The 15,906-nt window shown below is 49.0% G+C and overlaps 1 protein-coding gene across 6 annotated transcripts in view; it reads left to right on the top strand.

Moving 5' to 3' along the window:
- The window catches only part of COBL (cordon-bleu WH2 repeat protein), a 289,733-nt gene that overhangs the window by 77,140 nt on the left and 196,687 nt on the right, over positions 1-15,906 (top strand). The gene's annotated exons all lie outside the window — the stretch shown is intronic.

Consider the following 15,906-nt stretch of genomic DNA (forward strand, 5'->3'; position numbering starts at 1 on the left):
ATGTGGAAGAACAGTGTCTACAAGACCCTAGAGATGTGAAAGCAGGGGTTTCAGGGAGCTGTGGACTCGCAGGAGGAAGGGGTGTCAGAGACAGGGAAGGTCATCGTGGGAAGAGGCAACTGATCAGGTTGGTTAGAGTGTGGAGGAAGCCTGACTGTAAAGGCACAGGTTTCGGAAGCTATGAGGAAATTGGGACATTGGGTGTAGGGCTACTTTTTCCTCTTTGGAATAGAAGGAGGTGTGGAAAGAGGAAGGAAAGAATAGTCTCAGCCAATGAGGGAAGGCAGGGAGAGACTAATGATAGAACAGAGAAAAAAATGGGTGAAGCCTTAGAAGAGATGTGAGCTTAGCCCTTTCCTGGAACCATGTTCCGTGCAGGAACTCCCTGGGGTCTCTGCAGACAGAGGCATGATGAAGGTGGAGCTCAGGACAGGAAGATGTTGGGCGAAGTCTCCCGGAATTTGGAATGGCTGCAGCAATGATGTAATGAGGCTGAGAGCAATGAGCAGGAGCACCTACCTGGGGGCTTTGTAGGGGTCACCACACGTAACTTTGTGTGGAGAGCCCATTTCCACTGGCAGTGTCTTGCAGCCTGGGAGAAAGTTGAGGGACTTAGGGATTGGAACTGGAGCACGCTGCGGGTAAGAGTGAGTAGCCATAGGAGAGGCTGGGCCCCATGAGACCCTATCAGTCAGGTGTGAAAGGGAGGAAGTACCTTTGTATTGTCAAATAGCAGCATCCACACAACTCTGTATCTGTGGCCAGAATATAGAGTTCCCTAATTGAAGGTTTTGGATATGTGAGTGGCTGTGACAGCAGCCTGGCCAAGAAGGCCATGTGACGTGAACACGTCAAGAAACCATGAGGTGTTCGGAAAGTCGGTGTTTCCGTTTATGTCTTGGTGAATGAGAGCAGGTGTATAGGAAGGAGGACAGCAATACCTTCCGCAGTCATGGGGCACTGGGGCATGTTGGTCCAGGTGTCTGTAAAGGACTTAGAGATTGTCCTTGGAGTATGACTGATTTTTGTGTATTTATTTTGCACTGGAACATGGTTTGCAGCCTCAGGTCTCACTGGCAGGTTGCACACTGGGTTTTTTCCCTGAGCCTTCAAGGTGAGAGCTGAGCACACATGTGCATGCAAGAAACCATGCTGGAGAGGAGGGCATGGGCAGAGTCACCCTGCAGGGACCGACATGGGGAAAGCATTTTCACAGGACGCTTTCTCCTTCCTCAGCTTACGTATTTTTTAATTTTTAATTTTGAGCATTCACAGGAAGTTAGAAAGGTAGCATAGAGGTTCTGGTACCCTCCCTGGTTTCTCCATGGTTGTGTCGCCTGTAGTATAGGACAATACCAAAACCAATCAAGAGGACACTGGCGTGGGTGCCCGCCGCATGCGCGTCCTCACGCCTGGAGGTCCGTGCAGGCCAGACACGGCGCCGTTCCTTCACCTACCCCTGCAGGCACAGCCACCTCCTCCTGCCTTCCCCAGCTCCAGCAATCACCAGTCTGTTCTCCATTGCTATAATTTTTGTCATTTAGAGGATTTTATGTCGGTAGGATCATATATATAGTCCGTGACCTTCCGAGACGTTGCTTTTTCACCCAGAGTAATGTCCTTGGGCCCCACCCTCTTGCCACGTTGCCCCCTTTTTCCTGCTGAGGGGTAACCTGTGGTATGGGTGCACCAGAGTTTAACTGTTCACTATGATCCTGCACCATGTGTTCATAGATATATACAAGATTACACCCTCGCTAATTTTTAATTGTGTGGTGAGCATATAATTTTTAATTTCCAATAGATCCCATAATAGCAGCTGGTATTGAGAGCTTTGCAGTATCCCATGAGGGCAGTGACATCACCATCACCCCTTTGTCACCAATGGAACCTGAGGCACAGAGGGGTGAGGTAACTCGCACGTAAGGAGGACAAGGAGTCCCAGCCCAGTGTCAGCTCCAGCGCCCCTGCCCCCTGCACGCAGCTGGCTCACGTCAGTGCAGCAAGACCACAACATCATTTCAGCTTCATGGAATAGCGTCCAGAATAGCCCCCTCTCAGCACACTGGCTTGACCCTGTTCCCTTACGTCAGTTCATCCCATGTTTTGCCCATCTGTCCTTAGTGAGACCAATGGGGATGGTTCACTCATCCAAGCAGTGCCACCAAGGTGAGTTTAACAAGCGCGGAAAACTGATCTGATCCCAGCCCTATGTCCCTTCATACCTGGTCGTCCTCTCCTGGGTGCCTGGTGACCTTGGGCAGGGAGAACCAAGCCCTTCTTTTTTGGGGCCTGGACTTCCCTTGGTACTGGTTGCCTCGGGCATCCGACAGGGCCAGCCAGAGAGGAAACACCTGGGCGGGTGGGCCTCTTCTACCCAGGTCGGGCTCAGCTCTGTCTCCAGCTTTTCCAGGGCCTAGCTCTCAGAACAGAGCAGATGGCAGGTATCTAACTGTGTTGAAATCCCAAGTTGGCCGGGCGCGGTGGCTCAAGCCTGTAATCCCAGCACTTTGGGAGGCCGAGGCGGGTGGATCACGAGGTTGAGAGATCGAGACCATCCTGGTCAACATGGTGAAACCCCGTCTCTACTAAAAATACAAAAAATTAGCTGGGCATGGTGGTGCGTGCCTATAATCCAGCTACTCAGGAGGCTGAGGCAGGAGAATTGCCTGAACCCAGGAGGCGGAGGTTGCGGTGAGCCAAGATCGCGCCATTGCACTCCAGCCTGGGTAACAAGAGCGAAACTCCGTCTCAAAAAAAAAAAAAAAAAAAAAAAAAAAGAATTGAAATCCCAAGTTAACATCTTCTGTTTGTGGATCTAATGAACCTGAAGATCATAACATTAAACAGCATCAAGTAGGTGACCTCAGAGATCAGAAAGTCAATTTGTGGGCAAGGAATTGGGGTACACAGGGTCAGTGGACAGCTCAGGTTCACTGACGCTCTGGAACTTTCTGGCACCTTTTTAATACTGTACAACATGGAGCTGAGTCCAGCCAGGGCAGCCTGTGTTACAGGTGGAGGGTGTCCAGGTTCCTGTGCCTTGAACGAAGAATTGGACGAAACACACAAGGCAAGGAAAGAATGGTGCAACAAAAGCAGAGATTTATTGAAAATGAAAGTACATTTCACAGGGTGGGAGCAGGCCCGAGCAAGGGGCTCAAGAGCCTGGTTACAGAATTTTCTGGGGTTTAAATAATCCTCTAAAGAATTCCCATTGGTTACTTGGTATACACCCTATGTAAACGAAGTAGTGGCCCAGAATCAGTCTGATTGGTTGTGCGAGGGGACCAGTCAGAGGCTGAAGTGAAGTCACCAAGTTATACTCACTGCCAATGAAGACTTGGCCTGAGACCAGACTGGTTAGGAAGGGGACCAATCAGAGGTGCTTTCAATTTTTCATCTGCATGCAATAAAGGGGAGTAGCCTCTGGTCTTTTTGTTACTTGGGAGTGCAAAGGTGGGGGTTTTACTTCTGATTTAGTTCTAGGAAGTCCACATGAATTGGCCTTAGGGTCCCTGTCTCCATCCAAACACTGTTCTCCTGCCTCACCTGTGTTAGTCCATGTGAGAGGACTTGTCGCTGAAGGACCCCTAGCACTTCTCTACTGGACAGACCTTGTGAGCACCTGAGGAATGAGGATCATGAGTCTGGAAAAGGCCTTGTTACCTTTCTAAAACCATGCAGAGTGAGGAAATACCGATACACAGCAAGATTTGACTGCCAGAGTTGTTAGTCTCCATCTCTCCTTGGCATACGTGTTAGTTTGTCACATGTACAGACTTCCATTTCATCAAACGGCTCTTCCAATTACCATGACTTTTACTGTTTTTTTTTTTTTTTTTTTTTAATATGAGAGTAACTGATTTCCTCTGGAGCAGGAGCTACTTCACTAAAATGTTAATCGGTGGTCATGGGAACGACCGTAAAGCACTGATTCCTTAATGACATCTGCACAGGGGAGTGCCCAGGCCTCTGAGGGCACCCGCTCTGCCCATCACTGAGTGCCTGGAGGGAGACTCGTTCTCACTGGCATTTTGTTCATTTACATTCTAAAATGAGTTCAGACACTGAATTGTTGTCCTGAGTAACTGCAGAATAGTGTGTATTGGGCTGCAGATGTAGACATACTAAATAGCAGTTAGTAAAAGAATGTTTAAAAGTTTGTGTGTAATCTTTTGTTATTGGAGGAACACATTAAGACTTCATGGAAGCATTTTCCACACTATGATTAAAAGTGGAATTTGCTCCCTCTAATAATCCTTAATAAACAAGAGATGGTGCAGGACCAAGGTGCTGTGCCCACTTGTGCGTTCATTTACGCACCCTGGACACCAGCAGGGCTACGAGGTCCTATTCTGGAGGAAGGAAAGGCTGGATCAGATGCAGCCCTGACTTTAAGGCACTCACTGCCCGAAAGTGGGTGGGCGGCAAGGCCCCCTGCTCACCAATCACCATCAGGGCCCCTGAGATAAGCCATGCTGGGCTAGGTGGAAATGGTGGTCTTATAAATTTCTCTTATATAAAGGATGTATAATACATAAAATAATAAAGGCTGGGTATAGTGGCTCATGCCTGCAATCCCAGTACTTTGGGAGGCCGAGGTGGATGGATCATCAGAGGTCAGGAGTTCAAGACCAGCCTGGCTAACATGCTGAAACCCCGTCTCTACTAAAAATACAAAAAGTTGCTGGGCGTGGTTGCAGGCACCTGTAATCCCAGCTACTCGGGAGACTGAGGCAGGAGAATCCCTTGAACCTGGGGGGGCAGAGGTTGCAGGGAGCCAAGATGGCGCCACTGCACTCCAGCCTGGGCAACAAGAGCAAAACTCCGTCCCCAAAAAACCAAAAAATAAAAATAATAATAAAATGTGTTCAGTACTCTGTAACGCAAATTCTGTAGAGCCAGCTGCTGATCACAGATGCTTCTGTTCACTTGGGCTTGTCCAGGCTGTTGCTGCGTGGATGAAGGAGCGCAGTTCTGACATGAATGTTGATGGGTATTTTCATTTACAATGAGTAAAGCAAAGTGAGAGAGCGAATGCTGGAATGTCCTCTTTCCTTCAGTGATGTGAGAGACTTTGCTGAACTGGATAAAGTGTGTGAATACTCAGAGTGTTTCCTTAAATTATTACGTGATTCACAACGTGGAAATGACAGGCAGGACAGCTTGTGAGTGTGATCTGCATTGTCAGGATTTCCTTATCACCATCGTAGGTCTGGGCCAAGCTTGGCAAGCTGTGGTCAGCGGGCCGGATCCTGTTTTGGTACAGCCCGCGGCCTAAGAGTGGTTCTTACATGTTTAAAGGTGTTTTTTTTTTTTTAAATAAAGAGGAAAACAATATTTTGTAAGATATAAAAATGTATGAGATTCAAAGTTGTGAAGTATTAGAACACTGCCAAGTCCATTCATTTATATATTGACTTTGTGCCACAGCAGTTAAGCTGAGTAGCTGTGACAGAGATCATGAGGCCCACGAAGCCTAGATGTTTACTATGTAGTTTTATGGAGAATATTGCTGATCCCTGATCCAGACAGTCAATAAAACAGTAATATGTGCCTTGATCTGTCACATTTGCTCATTTCCATGGCAAAATACTATGGCTGATAACCAGCCACTAAAGTGACAGGCACGTGGAGCTGGGCAGAGGCCGTGGCAGCTCCCATCATGTCGCATCCTTACCAGAAAGGAGCGTGATCCAGACCCCACAGAAGGTTTGTGGGTCTCATGCAAGAAAGAATTGGAGGCAAATCCAAGGAGTGAAGTGAAAGCAAGTTTATTAGAGAAGTAAAGAAACAAAAGAATGATGGCTACTCCGTAGGCAGAGCAGCAGCCTGAGCTGCTGGCTGGCAGTTGTTATGATGATGTCTTGATTATGTGCTAAACAAGGTAAAGACTGTTTATGAGTTTTCCTGGAAAGGGGTGGGCAATTCCTGGAACTGAGGGTTCATCCCCTTTTTAGACCATCCAGGGTGACTTCTGGACATTGCCACGGCATTCGCAAACTGTCACGGCACTGGTGGGAGTATAGCAGTGAGGACGAACGAGGTCACTTTCTTGGCCATCTTGGTTTTGGTGGGATTTAGCCGGCTTCTTGACTGCGACCTCTTTTATCAGCAGGGTCGTTAATTCTTAGTCGCAGGATGAGACAGGTATCTTGTGGCGACCTCCTATCTTATTCTGTGACTGAGAACGCCTAACCCCCTGGGAATGCAGCCCAGTAGGTCTCAGCCTCATTTTCCCAGCCCATATTCAAGATGGAGTCGCTCTGGCTCAAATGCCTCTGACAGTATTTCTACCCCCAGACAGAACGGATTTTAGTAACCCCAAAAGTACAGATAACAGTGAAATCAGTAGGAAGTGATAAGGGCTGCATATTGATCACCCTTATTTTTAATATATTTTATTTAACCGTAAGTTTTTATAATTTAGTTTTTAATAATGAGTATGCTACCAGCATTCCAGAACATTTAACAGTTGGCTCTTGAGAGCCTTATGAGCTCATTTTAGGGCACCTGTGGCTGGGTGGAGGGGAGGCTTCTTGACCTGGGACTCCCCGGGGAGAAGGATTTCCTGACCAGTATCTTTAGGGATGAGGCAGGGTTGCCAGGGGAAATAAGAGGCGAGACTTCTCTGCAGAGGAGAGAGCAGGCAGGGGCGCGGGGGGAACAAGAGCAGGGCGTCGGGGGCCGGAAGCATTGCAGTGGGAGCTGGGAGGCTTCTGGATACACCCTGCGCTGAAGCCTTGAGTAAAAGCACAAAAAACACTATGGCCAGCGCGTATTCAAAACCAACATTTTTCCCCTTTGCTTTAACATTAGAAGAGACATAGCCTTATTTTACCCAGCCCCTATTCAAGATGGAGTTCCTCTGGCTCAAAGGCCTCTGATACATTTGTCAGGGCAGGCGGGCAAAAAGTAACTTCAGTATAGGTTACAGCTGCTCTGCCCTGGGATGCTGCATTCAAACTGAAGAGGCGTTTTCACAGGGGAAATGTGAACTCTGCCCCTGCTGCTGTCCTTTACTGAGGGCTTCACACAGAAAGCCCAGGGAAGGGCAGGGGTCTCGTCTTCGTGGGACCCGGTATGTGGAGGGAACTGTAGGGAAGGACCGTGGAGTGGCCCAGCCATCCTCGCTCCAGAGAACAGCACTCCTGTCGTTCCCTAAGCGACTCAGTTGTGAAAGTCACGTGGCTTCCTTACTTCAGGATACGTAACTGGTAGTCGAACAAATCTACCATGGGAAATCCAAACCAGTACAGGGGAGAGCAGCCAAGGGGGACCCACAGAGCCGCTTGGTCCTGGCGTCCTCTCTGGTCACTGTGGGCTGTCAGCATGGTGGCTGGCATGGACCCCCTTGGTCAGATAAGGCTTAGGTAGAACTTCCTTTTCCTTCTGTGTTCCCTTTTGGTCCGTGAGGGGCATGCCATGGAGGATGTAGCCCTGGCGGGATATGAAGATGTCCACAAAGCCACGTGTGACATCAGCAGTCACTTCCTGGGCTGGACTTCCAGGTATAAGCAGATAGCTTATAGCTTGCAGAGAGAAGAACCCCAAAGCTTAAGGAACAGAAATCCCATCACACCCTCTTGGAGACCTGGTCCCTGTCTCCATCCAGACACTATATTCCTGCCTCACCTGTGTTATCCCGTATGAGGACTCGTCCTGGAAGGACCCCAGCACTTCCCTCCTGAACGGACCTTGTGAGTAGCTGACGAATGAGGAGCACGAGTCTCATGGGGATCTGTTCATTGCATAAAACACCACGTAAATATTGCTCTATTCTAATACACCTTTTGTTTTCGTTACCAACGTGTTAATGTTTCTGAAATAGTGGCAACACTTGGAATACCCCCTTGATTTTTTTTTTTCTTAATCGACCATGATGTGGTCCAAGGCACCCTAGCATGGGGAAAATATGACAAGTATTGTATATTTTTAATAACACCACATTAAGATTTCAAAAGCTAGTGGCAAAAATGTGTGAACATGTGGCATATATGTTACTGTAGTCTCTCCTGCTTTGCAAGTTTAAAAAAAAAGTGGTTAAGGGGCTAACAGTTTATGTCTATTGAGATCAGCAAACCCAAAAAGTAAATTCCACTGTTAGGTCTTAGCTGAACTTATTTTTCAATATTATTGCTGTTTGTGTTTTGGAATTTAAGATACAGTGTAATATTCTTTTCAACATAGGAAGCTAAAGTGTTGTCTACGGATAAATTATTATGAGGATGCAGAGAAGTAAAATCTTTGTTTTTTTCTAATAGGCTAGAATTAAGATTTTAAAAATTAACTTTTAGCTCGTGAGAGTTGTTAAAGAACTAGTTTCCTTTGTGAGTGCTAAGTCAAAATGAGGGGCAGGTGGCAGACCTAGAGTCTGAGAAGGGGACCACTGAACCCATGCAACCAAGTTGAGGACTTCCTTGGGCCAGGCCCGGAGCTGGGCATTTCACTTCATCATTTCTGTTTTGATTGGAAAGAAGCAGTCAGAGAGAAACTGCAAGGAAGGAAATATTTCCTGGGTTTTCCTCGGGCCAGTCCATGCAGACCACATGAGGTAGTTCCCCGCACAGCCCAGGCGAGCTCAGCTGTGAAGAGGCGAGAATTTGCCTCCCGGAGCCACTGCTAGAGAGAGAGGGCAGTGGACGATGGAGACAGGGTGGAGGTGGGTTTAGGACATTGACCCTGCTGCATTCATTGCAGACATGCCTTGTATTTTGAGTGCACCGTGTACCAGATGCCTTGACCACATTATTTTGTGCTCTACGCGTTGCACCTGGGAAGTAGGTGTTCCCATTCCCCTTTACAGGTGAGGAATCTGAGCTGCACAGGGACAGCTGGGAAGTAGCAGACCCAGGATTTCAACCCAAGCCCCTCCCACTCAGCACCCTGGTTCTTTCCCAAGGTGCTACCCTGAATTTCAGCTCAAGCTGGGGACTTCGAGAACACCGAGCAATCGTGTCAGCTGCCGGTCATGAGCTGTTTCCTTCAGAAGGGGATGGATCCCTAAGTTATCCCTAAGTTTTTTTGAAACCTCCTTCACCAGGAGTTAACGGATGCACCCTCCTGCTGTGCCCCCAGCCTCCTCCCCATGGCCCAGAGCCCTGCGCTCCTCTGCCCTCTTCACTGTGAGGCCTTCCTGCATCTCCCCTGGAAAAATTGTCTCTTCCTCTGCATGCCTTGAAAGGTGTCTCATTTCTGCCCAGTGCCTGTTGGGCTATATCCTCCACCTCTGAATCTGCCATTATGTTTTAAGTCACTTGCAGACAGGAACTGGGTTTTCCCATTTCTTAAATCGTGTCCCAGTACTTCTCGTGAGGGCGCTGGGCCTCAGTTTACCATCTGTTAAGTGGGTGGCCGTTCCTGGCTAGGTTGTCATCAAAGGCCTGCATGTTGCTACATTTGAGTGTTCGTCAGCGTGGAGGACACACTGTGTGAGCCCAGGACCCTGCTTAGGTAAAAGTGGAAAGATTTATTTGAAAACATAATGCCATTTTTTTTCAAGGGGATGTCAGGGTTTCTGTTAAGTTTTTCCCGTTTGTTAGCCAAGCTAAAGTGTTCTGCCTTGGCGGGGAGCAGAAGGTGGACTGTGTGCCTGGAAGGGGCCATCTCGGCCCAGAAATAGTGCAGGAGAGGGTGGGTAGCCAGCTGGGAAAGTGGCCTCTGTTTTTGCTGAGGCTAGACAGGGCCTCCCATGTTGGACCAAGTTCACAGCCTGACTTTGAATGTTTGTTGTGCTTTTGTGTTCTTTATCTTTAAAAAGCCTCCCAGACTGTTAACCTTTGGCCCCTCCAAACCAGCACCTGCCCCTGGGTGCGAGGTTTTATCCAGCCAGTGAGAAGCCGTGGGTGGTGGGCGAAGGGAAGCCTTCTCAAGGTCAGGGATGTCTGTGGCTCTGTCTCCGGTGCTTGGTTTTAGGCTGAGGTGATAAGATTGCTCTCTGGAAATCACATACTTGCAGTAAATATTGTGGATATAAAAGTTCCGCAATTAAAAACTCCCACCACAGTTTTATATCTGGTTGTTCAGGGGACTGGGGGCCAAAGGAAGGGCCCAAGAGGTTCCTGGCCATAGGAAGAGGTACGGGGCGGCTGGACTTGCTTATCCACATCACACAGTCCCTTCAGATCCCTGCCCTGTCTCATGTCACAGCACAGCCGACCAAACACCCGATTCCCTCAATCCAGTCGGGAAAGGCTGGAGACAGCAAGGAATGGCCCATTCTCCAAATCTGGGGAGCATGGCAGAAAACTGAGAGGAGTTAACCTGGAGGAGAGCTGTGGCGTTAGGGCGCATGCGAAGATGTGTGTTTCTTCGTGGGCTGTCAACAGGTTGGGCTGCTTGACTTCAGAGCATGGTGGAGACTGGAAGTGCAGATTAGTGGAGAAAGAAATGCCAGGCTGAGGCTGGAGACATCACAGGAACAGGCAGGAGCGTTGTGAGGTCTGCAGGCTGAACGACAGGAGCCCCGGAGACAGCTTGGAGAGGGGACAGAGCTTTTAGAGTGGAATAGCCTCAGAGATAAAGTCTTCTCTTTCTTCTTCCACCCTTTTCTCCCTCTCTTCTCTCTCCCTCCCTCACCTCCTTTCCTGCTCTTTCTCTGTCTCTCTCTTTCCAAAGGTAACTGAGGTCCAGGAGACCCCAGATCGATCAATAAACTCGACGGCATGTGCCACAGCGTGCGCTGTCTAGTCCAGCCTGCTCTTGACCAGTGGCCTCGCAGTCAGGGGCCTGTGTTCCAAACTTCCTTTTCTTTTATCCTTTCCCCCCCTCCCCCTCCCCCTCCCCCTCCACTCCTCTCCCCTCCTCTTCTCTTCTTTTTTTTCTTTTTTTTTTTTTTTTTCTGAGACAGGGCCTTGATCTGGCACCCACCCTAAAGTGCAGTGGTGCCATCTCTGCTCACTTCAGCCTCTATGTCCTGGGCTTAAGCAATTCTGCCGCCTCAGCCACCCAAGTAGCTGGGGCTACACACACACCAGCACGCCCAGCTAGTTTTTGTATTTTTCATAGAGACAGGGTTTCGCTGTGTTGCCCAGGCTGGTCTTGAACTCCTATGCTCAAGTGATTCGCCCGCCTAGGCCTCCCAGAGTGTTGAGATTGTAGGCGTGAATCACTGCACTTGGCGTTTTCAGAACTCTTGATGCTGGTGGTGTTTGGGAAGTGGGTAAGCCCAATGCCAGGCCTGGCCTTGCCTGGCAGGGCTATGCCCAAGGGTGGGTGGCCGCAGGTCTGACAGTGGATGAGGAGTGCCCAGAGGCCACACGGCTGCTTCAGCAGCGCCTGTCGGAGCTACTCAGCTCAGGTTTCACCAGCCCAGGGATCCTCTGGGAGGCCCAGTCTCTATTTTGAGAAATGGTTCATGATGAGGTGATCAAGTGTCATATTTTCAACAGAGAATTAAAGGCACCCAACACTTAGCTCTTAGCTCAGAAAACACCAGTGTCAAAACAGGCTGGCTCTGGGCCTCTATTTCTGCATATTTTCGTGTCTCCCTGTTTTCTGCTTTTTTTTTTTTTTACTGGAAAGTATCTTTCAGTATAGAATGGTATCATCCTAAGTAAAATGCTGTTGCCATTTATTTTAATCAGTGAAACTTCTGCTTATTAACAGAGACAGAAATAAGATTATAAGGTGATTACATTTGAGGTAATAAATAACACAGTCTGGTTGTTTTAATAGCAAATATGCACAAGTTTGTTAGTGGGATTGCAATGAAGTAGTCAAAAACAAGGCCTGGAAATCGGGCATCAGGCTCTCTCCATTAGATGTCGGTGTGTGCCCATCGTGTACACACTCATTTCTCTGAACGCTGGTGTCATGTGAGTCTGTGGCCCCAAGTGAAGGGAGTTGGGTTCATTTTCCTGAGAAATTCTCACAGCTCTGTTGAGTTCCAATCAGTTACGGGCTGTGTGGAGAGCGGGCTAGTCAGATTTCACTGCTTTTCAGTTATTGACAAAAGTACATACAAATGAACGGGCTTATCAGCAGGCAGCGGAGATGCCTTTCAGAGCACATGGCCCCCTGTCTCACGTCTCGCTCTGCAATTTTTGTCTTAGGATTTCCACTCAGTTTGGTTCTCTTTTCCACCCTTTGCTGGAAGGAACTCAATACAGCTCTGCTCCTTTATTTTCCCACTGAAGGAAAACACATTTCGTGTGGCTTGGTGACAGCAAATCACCATCCTTAATATCTCCCTGCCCTCTAGGTTTGGCATTTCTGTTCTGTTGACTTTTCTTGCTCCTTGCTGATTCTGTGAGTGAATCCAGAGAAAATGGTCGGTTTTGTGAGTGAATCCAGAAGAAAACGGTTGGTTTTGCCATGGGTCTTGTGAGCTGAAGGCAGCGCTGATTTGGCCAGCCTGTCTCCACGGTTGCTCATGGAAAACCAAGGTGTTTTCTGTCACTAAACATAATTAGATGTCTGTTATGCCCCAAATACATGATGAAGCCATTAAATAATTTTTTTAAAATTAACATTTGTAAAAATTCATTCTGGCATATTCAAGAGCTTGATGACCGTTTATATTGATTTTCTCTTACACCTCATGTGGACCGTTTATCATTTCCATGGTTATGTGTGGTCAGATTTATTCCTGGTCACTTTTTTGCGATTTGATTATCTACTATTTAATGCCTTAATCAGTAAACTCACACACAACACCTCTGGTACTTTCCATGAGATGTGGATGTTCATGGACAAACAGCCCAGGAAGAAACTGAGTAAGTGTTCAGGAAAAAGTCATACAAATATCGGTTTGTTCTTTCTTAAGAAAATACGAACCTCCCTTGCTGCCCGATGTTTGGTGTAGGGGTATACTGGTGGGGGCTTCTCCATGGCCCTGCTTTCTAGGTCATCAGCGTGGCTCCATTCCACCCCTTCTGGAGCCCACAGCCAGATGGGTCCTGGGAACTCTCAGCTCTGCCCTCCCGTCATGGTCCTCCAGAAAAGGCAAAAGCAAGAGACTGAGCTTGTGTGGTGGTTTTGAGCTTTTAATTTTTTATTATTTTCTTCTTCCTTTCTCTTTTTTTTTGTGGGGGGGAAGGGAGGAACTTCCATTTTTGACTGAGAAAATAATGATGATATTAACATTGACATGTGCGTAAATGTCCCAAAGGTAACAATGTGTAGCAGTTTCTGGAATGGATTGGACTCAACAGATTATAGTCATTCTCTCCCCTTTCTCTATCCTGGAAGGTGTCTGGGCAGTCCATAGTGCTCAGCTCAGCATTGTCTACGAGAAGGGTCCCATTTCTCAGAGGTTAAGAAGTTCAGCCTCACCTGAATGACAGCGTCAATCCCACCTCCAGCTGAAGCTCCCCCCTTTCCACCCTCCACCAACTCAGGTCTGAACCTGGCAGGAGCCCAGGCCTGGGCGGCTGCTGTCAGGCTCAGCTCCACTCACCTGGGGTGCTGCTTCCATTCCATGACTGGGTGGGGATGAGGGGCAGGAGCTGTTCTTTGCTGGTGGTCAGCAGGCCTTCTGGTGCTGCAGGTCTGCGGGTCTGCTGCCACGTGCTCTTGTGGGGTTTATCTGTGGGTATGCGGGGGTCCTACCCTTCGCTTCTGCCCTGCGAGTTCACAGCCTCTTCTGGCTCAGTCCACTCTGCACACAGCCCTCTGGTTCAGGCTCCTTCTTTTTTTTTTTTTTTTTTTTTTTTTTTTTTTAAGACTAGTCAAGTGCAATAGTGAGAAGGGGAGAAAGAGTAGAACAATGAGTTCGATCTGTAACTGGCTGTGAACAATCAATTGAGATAACTCACTACCTTCAGACCAGCCCAGGCTCCTTCTAAGTCCTCTTGGGTCCCCTGAGCCCTGCAGCAGCCATGTGCTTCCATGCGCCACCTTCTGACCTCTCTGTCACATGCCGTTGCGAACAGCCCTGGCTGGCCCCCCTCTGGTGCTCCTTAGGACAGACATTTGTTATGAGCTCCTGGACTTTCCCAGTCCAGAGACTCTCACCACAGTGCTCCCAGGCCTGCAGTTCTGCAGCTCCACATCTGTGGCCCTTACCCCAGCCCTGCATATGGCTCCCCAGGATCCCCTGCTTGGTTTGGCAGAGGATGGAGAGGCACCAGGAGAGGGGAGGAGGCTCCTGTGATGTCCTTACTGGACAGACCTGCCAGCCACAGTGACACTTCCTTTTGCTGATCTCTCATCTTCTCCTTAGCATGTTAGAAGGGGAAGGGAAGCACGCTGGAGTTTCCTCTGCGCTAGAGCAAATGAGTAAAAACAGAATGGGGCTGGGCGCGGTGGCTCAAGCCTGTAATCCCAGCACTTTGGGAGGCCGAGGCGGATGGATCACGAGGTCAAGAGATCGAGACCATCCTGGTCAACATGGTGAAACCCCATCTCTACTAAAAATACTAAAAATTAGCTGGGCATGGTGGCACGTGCCTGTAATCCCAGCTACTCAGGAGGCTGAGGCAGGAGAATTGCCTGAACCCAGGAGGCGGAGGTTGCGGTGAGCCGAGATCGCGCCATTGCACTCCAGCCTGGGTAACAAGGGCGAAACTCCGTCTCAAAAAAAAAAAAAAAAAAAAAAAAAAAAAAAACCAGAATGGTTGGATTCCATGCTGGGTTACAATAGTTACACTAACTGAAGGCTTCGATCCCAGGCACTGTGGCACGGGTTTTGCAAGAATGAAATAACTTAATTTTTGCCTAATCCTATGGAGAAGATGTAGTTATCCCATTATACAGATGAGGAAATCAGGGAACTTAAATACATTGTTTTAGGTCACTCACTAGGTGGTGGTGGTGCCGAGATTTGAACTCAAGTGTGTAAACCCCTGTCCTAGTCACTTCCCTAAGATTCTCCCTCCAAAATCACCCCTTTAACGTCCACCCCCATTATGCGACACTTCTAGAGGCAAGTCTGGTGTGACTTCCTCTACCATGACTTCACTCCATTCATTCACTCACTGAAGGCTGGTGAGGGTTGAGGGAGACAGGATGGCAGGGGACCTGCCCCACGTGCCCACATGCAGAAACACCAGGGTTCAAGTAACCGCAGGGTGGGTGATCAGACAGGGGAGTTTGGGCTTGACCTAGTGGGCAGTGGGACCACTGAAGTGTTTGCGTTAGGAAGAATGGCCAGATCCATCTTCAGTGTGTGGAAATGGGACTTGAGAACCGGAGCCAGGCGATGCAGGAGATTCCTGAAGAGTTTCAGGATAATTGAAACGGTAAGAGTCTGGGGGAGAGAAGGCAATGGCCTGAGCAACAGTGGAGCAGGGGCGGTGGGAAGGGGCCAGCAGCAAGTCAGAATCCCAGGTGTGGGGAAAGGAGCAGCATCGGAGCAGGAGCAGGGGAGAGGAGGGGCTGGGTTTGAGCCTCGCAGAGCTGGAATCAACGTGGCAGTCTTTGGCCTCGGAAGGAAGAGGAGACGGAGATGACAATGACGTAGAAATCTTGGCAGTTAATGAAGCCGTGACTGAGCCAGAGAGGCAAGAGAGACAGCGCCGCCCCGGAAGGCTCTTTGTTGGGTGTCGTTAGGCCTAGAAACCAGCAGACTAGTGCAGTCTCAGGCGGTGGCAGCGTGCTGCAGGTGTGGTGTCCACATAGGAGGGCAGCCTGGGGGAGGTGTGTGTCTGATGGGGGTAGCCAGGGGCACACTGCTTGTTTCTCAAGGATGTGCTGGCCTGGCCTTGCCACCTCCCTGGGGGTGGGAAGGAAGGTCAACCAGAACTCTGAGGGCTGCCAGTCAGGGACTCGCAAACAGGAGCCAGGCGATGCAGGAGATTCCTTAAGAGTTTCAGGATAATTGAAACAATAAGAGTCTGGGGGAGAGAAGGCAATGGCCTGAGCAACAGTGGAGCAGGGGCGGTGGGAAGGGGCCAGCAGCAAGTCAGAATCCCAGGTGTGGGGAAAGGAGCAGCATCGGAGCAGGAGCAGGGGAGAGGAGGG

The sequence above is a fragment of the Saimiri boliviensis genome, chromosome 10, assembly GCF_048565385.1.
Source record: "Saimiri boliviensis isolate mSaiBol1 chromosome 10, mSaiBol1.pri, whole genome shotgun sequence".
NCBI classification, from domain to species: domain Eukaryota; kingdom Metazoa; phylum Chordata; class Mammalia; order Primates; family Cebidae; genus Saimiri; species Saimiri boliviensis.